Here is a 7,541-nt window from a genome sequence, read left to right as displayed (position 1 = left end):
AAGAGAAGGGAAAAAAAGGTGGAAATGGGTTTAAAAGTGATTTCGGCGGAGAAATATATATATATATATATATATATATATATATATATATATATGCGCACACACACACATAGATATAAACGTATTCTCCGTTGAGATATTGCAGCCGCTGCTGTGTCCAGGCCCAGGAGCCTTAGCACTGTGCTGTGATGTCACTCAATACCACTGACATCACTAGGTGTAAACAACATCTCTCCTTTGCTGTGTATGTGACTATGGAGCTGTTTGGTGATGTCGTCTATTACGGCCTTCATAGAAGCAACAGGAGATTGTTGCATCCATCTTGAACCCTCAGAACTACAGTGCTATGATGTCACTCACTTCCACAGGCCTTGCAGAGTGTAAACAACAACAACCCAGCTTTGTTGTGTATGTAACCATAGGGATTTGTGATGTCACCTAGAACCTTCACAGCAGCGACAGCTTTATGAGGAGCATCAGCACTGCTCTGCCTGAGCAGAACCATCACCGCCATAGGTTGTCAAATAACCCGGATTTAACCCACACAGGTAAGTCCAATGGGGTGCAGGCATGTCCTCTATGCTTACAGCTTCCCGTGGGTGTTGGTTTGATACCGTTTGGGGACAGCCAAGGAGGCATCTGCAGGCAACAAAGGTAGGTGTGTGCTTGTGTGTGTGTTTCCTATGCAGATCCTAAGCCCAGTGTCACATGCAAGTAGGAGGAGTAAGAAGGGTTCCTGGCAAATCCGGGTTATGGATTGCATTTAAAAAGGCCCCGTGGGAGTGCAATGGGCCCCTGTCTTGCTGCTTAGCAATAATGGTATGGGTTTAGGTTCTGCTGTGTGTACTGGTGGTTGACTGCCCCCCAGCCCAGAGTGTGCATGGAAAATTGTCTGGCAGCCTCCCTGACAGCAAGCAGTGATAGTGCCCATGAAGGGGACCTTGTTGGGCCCGCCCCTTTCACGGTTATCGCTTCTCGGCCTTTTGGCTAAGATCAAGTGTAGTATCTGTTCTTATCAGTTTAATATCTGATACGTCCCCTATCTGGGGACCATATATTAAATGGATTTTTGAGAACGGGGGCCGATTTCGAAGCTTGCTTCCGTCGCCCTATGCATTGACCCGATATGGCAGTATCTTCGGGTACAGTGCACCACCCCCTTACAGGGTTAAAAAGAAAGATTCCTACTTTCATTGCTACCTGCTTGCTGGCTAGCCAGCTAGCCAGCCCTGTGGGCCTTGCTGCTGCTGCAGCCAAAAAACAAAAGGTGGTGCTGCTGCTGCTTCTGCTGCTTCTGCTTCTGCTTGTGTCTGGCCCCTGTTGGAGCGTCCAGGCACAGGACTTCTGCTGCTGCTGACTAAATGGCCTCCTTAATTGGATCATTTGAGTAGCCAGCACACCTGTGCAGGTAGGGCATGACATGATAGGCAGCTGCCTTGATAGCGGGTGGGTGCTGAATGTTCCTAATTGACAAAATAAGATTAATGCTTATGAAGAAATATAAAATCTCATCCCTTCCCCAATATCGCGCCACACCCCTACCCCTTAATTCCCTGGTTGAACTTGATGGACATATGTCTTTTTTCGACCGTACTAACTATGTAACTATGTAACATAACATGGGGGGGGGGGGTCTCCTGGCTGTTCACACAGGTGTGTCATTGCTGTACATTGACCATGCATTGCTTCTGTGGTATTGCAAAGGCAAAGACAAATGCTTCCAGCCATCCATTGCACTAATGGATTGGTCATCAGCTGGCTGTCTATGTCCCGCATCAATATAGACCAAAGTACAGAGGGTTAGGCTATGCTATTGTGCACCTACCTGATGCATCAGAAGGTGCGAGGCCCTTGCTAAATTCTGTGCACAGACTTTGAGATCTATGCTTTAGACTGTATCTAAACCTGCTCCAACATGGACTGACATTCTGGCCTACTTTCAGCCGATGCGACTTGTCTGTCGCTGAACAGTCGCTTTTTATGTATTCAGCACCTATGTATAATGTTGTAAAAATGCTCTAGAAGCTAAAGTCGCAGAAATGTCACACATATTTGGCCTGCAACTTTCTGTGCGACAAATTCAGACAGGAAAAATCAGTATAAATCCTTAAAAAATTATCCCCCAGTGTCTCCATCTGCTGGCGGTATTGAATAAGCATTGCTGCACTGATGGGGTATGCATTAGACGAAAAAAAAGAAGAAAAAGAAGAATAATACGCCCAGAAAAGAGGCGAAAAGGAGAAAAACGTAAAAAAACGTGAAAAAAAAGTAAGAGGAAGAGAAGGGAAAAAAAGGTGGAAATGGGTTTAAAAGTGATTTCGGCGGAGAAATATATATATATATATATATATATATATATATATATATATATATATATGCGCACACACACACATAGATATAAACGTATTCTCCGTTGAGATATTGCAGCCGCTGCTGTGTCCAGGCCCAGGAGCCTTAGCACTGTGCTGTGATGTCACTCAATACCACTGACATCACTAGGTGTAAACAACATCTCTCCTTTGCTGTGTATGTGACTATGGAGCTGTTTGGTGATGTCGTCTATTACGGCCTTCATAGAAGCAACAGGAGATTGTTGCATCCATCTTGAACCCTCAGAACTACAGTGCTATGATGTCACTCACTTCCACAGGCCTTGCAGAGTGTAAACAACAACAACCCAGCTTTGTTGTGTATGTAACCATAGGGATTTGTGATGTCACCTAGAACCTTCACAGCAGCGACAGCTTTATGAGGAGCATCAGCACTGCTCTGCCTGAGCAGAACCATCACCGCCATAGGTTGTCAAATAACCCGGATTTAACCCACACAGGTAAGTCCAATGGGGTGCAGGCATGTCCTCTATGCTTACAGCTTCCCGTGGGTGTTGGTTTGATACCGTTTGGGGACAGCCAAGGAGGCATCTGCAGGCAACAAAGGTAGGTGTGTGCTTGTGTGTGTGTTTCCTATGCAGATCCTAAGCCCAGTGTCACATGCAAGTAGGAGGAGTAAGAAGGGTTCCTGGCAAATCCGGGTTATGGATTGCATTTAAAAAGGCCCCGTGGGAGTGCAATGGGCCCCTGTCTTGCTGCTTAGCAATAATGGTATGGGTTTAGGTTCTGCTGTGTGTACTGGTGGTTGACTGCCCCCCAGCCCAGAGTGTGCATGGAAAATTGTCTGGCAGCCTCCCTGACAGCAAGCAGTGATAGTGCCCATGAAGGGGACCTTGTTGGGCCCGCCCCTTTCACGGTTATCGCTTCTCGGCCTTTTGGCTAAGATCAAGTGTAGTATCTGTTCTTATCAGTTTAATATCTGATACGTCCCCTATCTGGGGACCATATATTAAATGGATTTTTGAGAACGGGGGCCGATTTCGAAGCTTGCTTCCGTCGCCCTATGCATTGACCCGATATGGCAGTATCTTCGGGTACAGTGCACCACCCCCTTACAGGGTTAAAAAGAAAGATTCCTACTTTCATTGCTACCTGCTTGCTGGCTAGCCAGCTAGCCAGCCCTGTGGGCCTTGCTGCTGCTGCAGCCAAAAAACAAAAGGTGGTGCTGCTGCTGCTTCTGCTGCTTCTGCTTCTGCTTGTGTCTGGCCCCTGTTGGAGCGTCCAGGCACAGGACTTCTGCTGCTGCTGACTAAATGGCCTCCTTAATTGGATCATTTGAGTAGCCAGCACACCTGTGCAGGTAGGGCATGACATGATAGGCAGCTGCCTTGATAGCGGGTGGGTGCTGAATGTTCCTAATTGACAAAATAAGATTAATGCTTATGAAGAAATATAAAATCTCATCCCTTCCCCAATATCGCGCCACACCCCTACCCCTTAATTCCCTGGTTGAACTTGATGGACATATGTCTTTTTTCGACCGTACTAACTATGTAACTATGTAACATAACATGGGGGGGGGGGTCTCCTGGCTGTTCACACAGGTGTGTCATTGCTGTACATTGACCATGCATTGCTTCTGTGGTATTGCAAAGGCAAAGACAAATGCTTCCAGCCATCCATTGCACTAATGGATTGGTCATCAGCTGGCTGTCTATGTCCCGCATCAATATAGACCAAAGTACAGAGGGTTAGGCTATGCTATTGTGCACCTACCTGATGCATCAGAAGGTGCGAGGCCCTTGCTAAATTCTGTGCACAGACTTTGAGATCTATGCTTTAGACTGTATCTAAACCTGCTCCAACATGGACTGACATTCTGGCCTACTTTCAGCCGATGCGACTTGTCTGTCGCTGAACAGTCGCTTTTTATGTATTCAGCACCTATGTATAATGTTGTAAAAATGCTCTAGAAGCTAAAGTCGCAGAAATGTCACACATATTTGGCCTGCAACTTTCTGTGCGACAAATTCAGACAGGAAAAATCAGTATAAATCCTTAAAAAATTATCCCCCAGTGTCTCCATCTGCTGGCGGTATTGAATAAGCATTGCTGCACTGATGGGGTATGCATTAGACGAAAAAAAAGAAGAAAAAGAAGAATAATACGCCCAGAAAAGAGGCGAAAAGGAGAAAAACGTAAAAAAACGTGAAAAAAAAGTAAGAGGAAGAGAAGGGAAAAAAAGGTGGAAATGGGTTTAAAAGTGATTTCGGCGGAGAAATATATATATATATATATATATATATATATATATATATATATATATATGCGCACACACACACATAGATATAAACGTATTCTCCGTTGAGATATTGCAGCCGCTGCTGTGTCCAGGCCCAGGAGCCTTAGCACTGTGCTGTGATGTCACTCAATACCACTGACATCACTAGGTGTAAACAACATCTCTCCTTTGCTGTGTATGTGACTATGGAGCTGTTTGGTGATGTCGTCTATTACGGCCTTCATAGAAGCAACAGGAGATTGTTGCATCCATCTTGAACCCTCAGAACTACAGTGCTATGATGTCACTCACTTCCACAGGCCTTGCAGAGTGTAAACAACAACAACCCAGCTTTGTTGTGTATGTAACCATAGGGATTTGTGATGTCACCTAGAACCTTCACAGCAGCGACAGCTTTATGAGGAGCATCAGCACTGCTCTGCCTGAGCAGAACCATCACCGCCATAGGTTGTCAAATAACCCGGATTTAACCCACACAGGTAAGTCCAATGGGGTGCAGGCATGTCCTCTATGCTTACAGCTTCCCGTGGGTGTTGGTTTGATACCGTTTGGGGACAGCCAAGGAGGCATCTGCAGGCAACAAAGGTAGGTGTGTGCTTGTGTGTGTGTTTCCTATGCAGATCCTAAGCCCAGTGTCACATGCAAGTAGGAGGAGTAAGAAGGGTTCCTGGCAAATCCGGGTTATGGATTGCATTTAAAAAGGCCCCGTGGGAGTGCAATGGGCCCCTGTCTTGCTGCTTAGCAATAATGGTATGGGTTTAGGTTCTGCTGTGTGTACTGGTGGTTGACTGCCCCCCAGCCCAGAGTGTGCATGGAAAATTGTCTGGCAGCCTCCCTGACAGCAAGCAGTGATAGTGCCCATGAAGGGGACCTTGTTGGGCCCGCCCCTTTCACGGTTATCGCTTCTCGGCCTTTTGGCTAAGATCAAGTGTAGTATCTGTTCTTATCAGTTTAATATCTGATACGTCCCCTATCTGGGGACCATATATTAAATGGATTTTTGAGAACGGGGGCCGATTTCGAAGCTTGCTTCCGTCGCCCTATGCATTGACCCGATATGGCAGTATCTTCGGGTACAGTGCACCACCCCCTTACAGGGTTAAAAAGAAAGATTCCTACTTTCATTGCTACCTGCTTGCTGGCTAGCCAGCCCTGTGGGCCTTGCTGCTGCTGCAGCCAAAAAACAAAAGGTGGTGCTGCTGCTGCTTCTGCTGCTTCTGCTTCTGCTTGTGTCTGGCCCCTGTTGGAGTGTCCAGGCACAGGACTTCTGCTGCTGCTGACTAAATGGCCTCCTTAATTGGATCATTTGAGTAGCCAGCACACCTGTGCAGGTAGGGCATGACATGATAGGCAGCTGCCTTGATAGCGGGTGGGTGCTGAATGTTCCTAATTGACAAAATAAGATTAATGCTTATGAAGAAATATAAAATCTCATCCCTTCCCCAATATCGCGCCACACCCCTACCCCTTAATTCCCTGGTTGAACTTGATGGACATATGTCTTTTTTCGACCGTACTAACTATGTAACTATGTAACATAACATGGGGGGGGGGGGTCTCCTGGCTGTTCACACAGGTGTGTCATTGCTGTACATTGACCATGCATTGCTTCTGTGGTATTGCAAAGGCAAAGACAAATGCTTCCAGCCATCCATTGCACTAATGGATTGGTCATCAGCTGGCTGTCTATGTCCCGCATCATTATAGACCAAAGTACAGAGGGTTAGGCTATGCTATTGTGCACCTACCTGATGCATCAGAAGGTGCGAGGCCCTTGCTAAATTCTGTGCACAGACTTTGAGATCTATGCTTTAGACTGTATCTAAACCTGCTCCAACATGGACTGACATTCTGGCCTACTTTCAGCCGATGCGACTTGTCTGTCGCTGAACAGTCGCTTTTTATGTATTCAGCACTGTCACGATGCCGGCTGGCAGGTAGTGGATCCTCTGTGCCAGAGAGGGATTGGCGTGGACCGTGCTAGAGGATCGGTTCTAAGTCACTACTGGTTTTCACCAGAGCCCGCCGCAAAGCGGGATGGTCTTGCTGCGGCGGTAGTGACCAGGTCGTATCCCCTAGCAACGGCTCAACCTCTCTGGCTGCTGAAGATAGGCGCGGTACAAGGGAGTAGACAGAAGCAAGGTCGGACGTAGCAGAAGGTCGGGGCAGGCAGCAAGGATCGTAGTCAGGGGCAACGGCAGAAGGTCTGGAATCACAGGCAAGGAACACACAAGGAACGCTTTCACTGGCACTAGGGCAACAAGATCCGGCGAGGGAGTGAAGGGGAAGTGAGGTGATATAGGGAAGTGCACAGGTGTAAACACTAATTGGAACCACTGCACCAATCAGCGGTGCAGTGGCCCTTTAAATCGCAAAGACCCGGCGCGCGCGCGCCCTAGGGAGCGGGGCCGCGCGCGCCGGGACAGAACTGACGGGGAGCGAGTAAGGTACGGGAGCCGGGGTGCGCATCGCGAGCGGGCGCTACCCGCATCGCGAATCGCATCCCGGCCGGAGGTGGTAACGCAGCGCCCCGGGTCCGTGGAACCGACCGGGGCGCTGCAGTGAGGGAAGTGTAGCGAGCGCTCCGGGGAGGAGCGGGGACCCGGAGCGCTCGGCGTAACAGTACCCCCCCCCTTGGGTCTCCCCCTCTTCTTGGGGCCTGAGAACCTGAGGATCAGACTTTTGTCCAGGATATTGTCCTCAGGTTCCCAGGACCTCTCTTCTGGACCACAACCCTCCCAATCCACTAAAAAAAAAGTTCTTCCCCTGACCTTTTTAGAGGCCAAAATCTCTTTGACAGAGAAGATGTCCGAGGAGCCGGAAACAGGAGTGGGAGGAACAGATTTAGGAGAAAAACGGTTGAGGATGAGAGGTTTAAGAAGAGAGACGTGAAAGGCATTAGGGATACG

The 7,541-nt window shown here is 48.0% G+C and overlaps 3 non-coding genes across 3 annotated transcripts; all 3 read left to right on the top strand.

Annotated features, from left to right (window-relative positions):
* The first annotated feature begins 967 nt into the window (after positions 1-967).
* Positions 968-1,158, top strand: LOC130321018 (U2 spliceosomal RNA). Its single transcript, XR_008866823.1, has one exon. It is a non-coding gene; the product is annotated as a U2 spliceosomal RNA (small nuclear RNA).
* Positions 1,159-3,249: 2,091 nt separating this feature from the next.
* LOC130321017 (U2 spliceosomal RNA) lies at positions 3,250-3,440 on the top strand. The gene has a single exon (XR_008866822.1). It is a non-coding gene; the product is annotated as a U2 spliceosomal RNA (small nuclear RNA).
* A 2,090-nt stretch (positions 3,441-5,530) lies between these two features.
* LOC130321016 (U2 spliceosomal RNA) lies at positions 5,531-5,721 on the top strand. Its single transcript, XR_008866821.1, has one exon. It is a non-coding gene; the product is annotated as a U2 spliceosomal RNA (small nuclear RNA).
* Positions 5,722-7,541: the final 1,820 nt, after the last annotated feature.

Source organism: Hyla sarda, unplaced genomic scaffold (genome assembly GCF_029499605.1).
Source record: "Hyla sarda isolate aHylSar1 unplaced genomic scaffold, aHylSar1.hap1 scaffold_223, whole genome shotgun sequence".
Lineage (NCBI taxonomy): Eukaryota > Metazoa > Chordata > Amphibia > Anura > Hylidae > Hyla > Hyla sarda.
The sequence above is the reverse complement of the archived record's forward strand: the minus strand, read 5'-3'. Positions and strand labels throughout refer to the sequence as shown.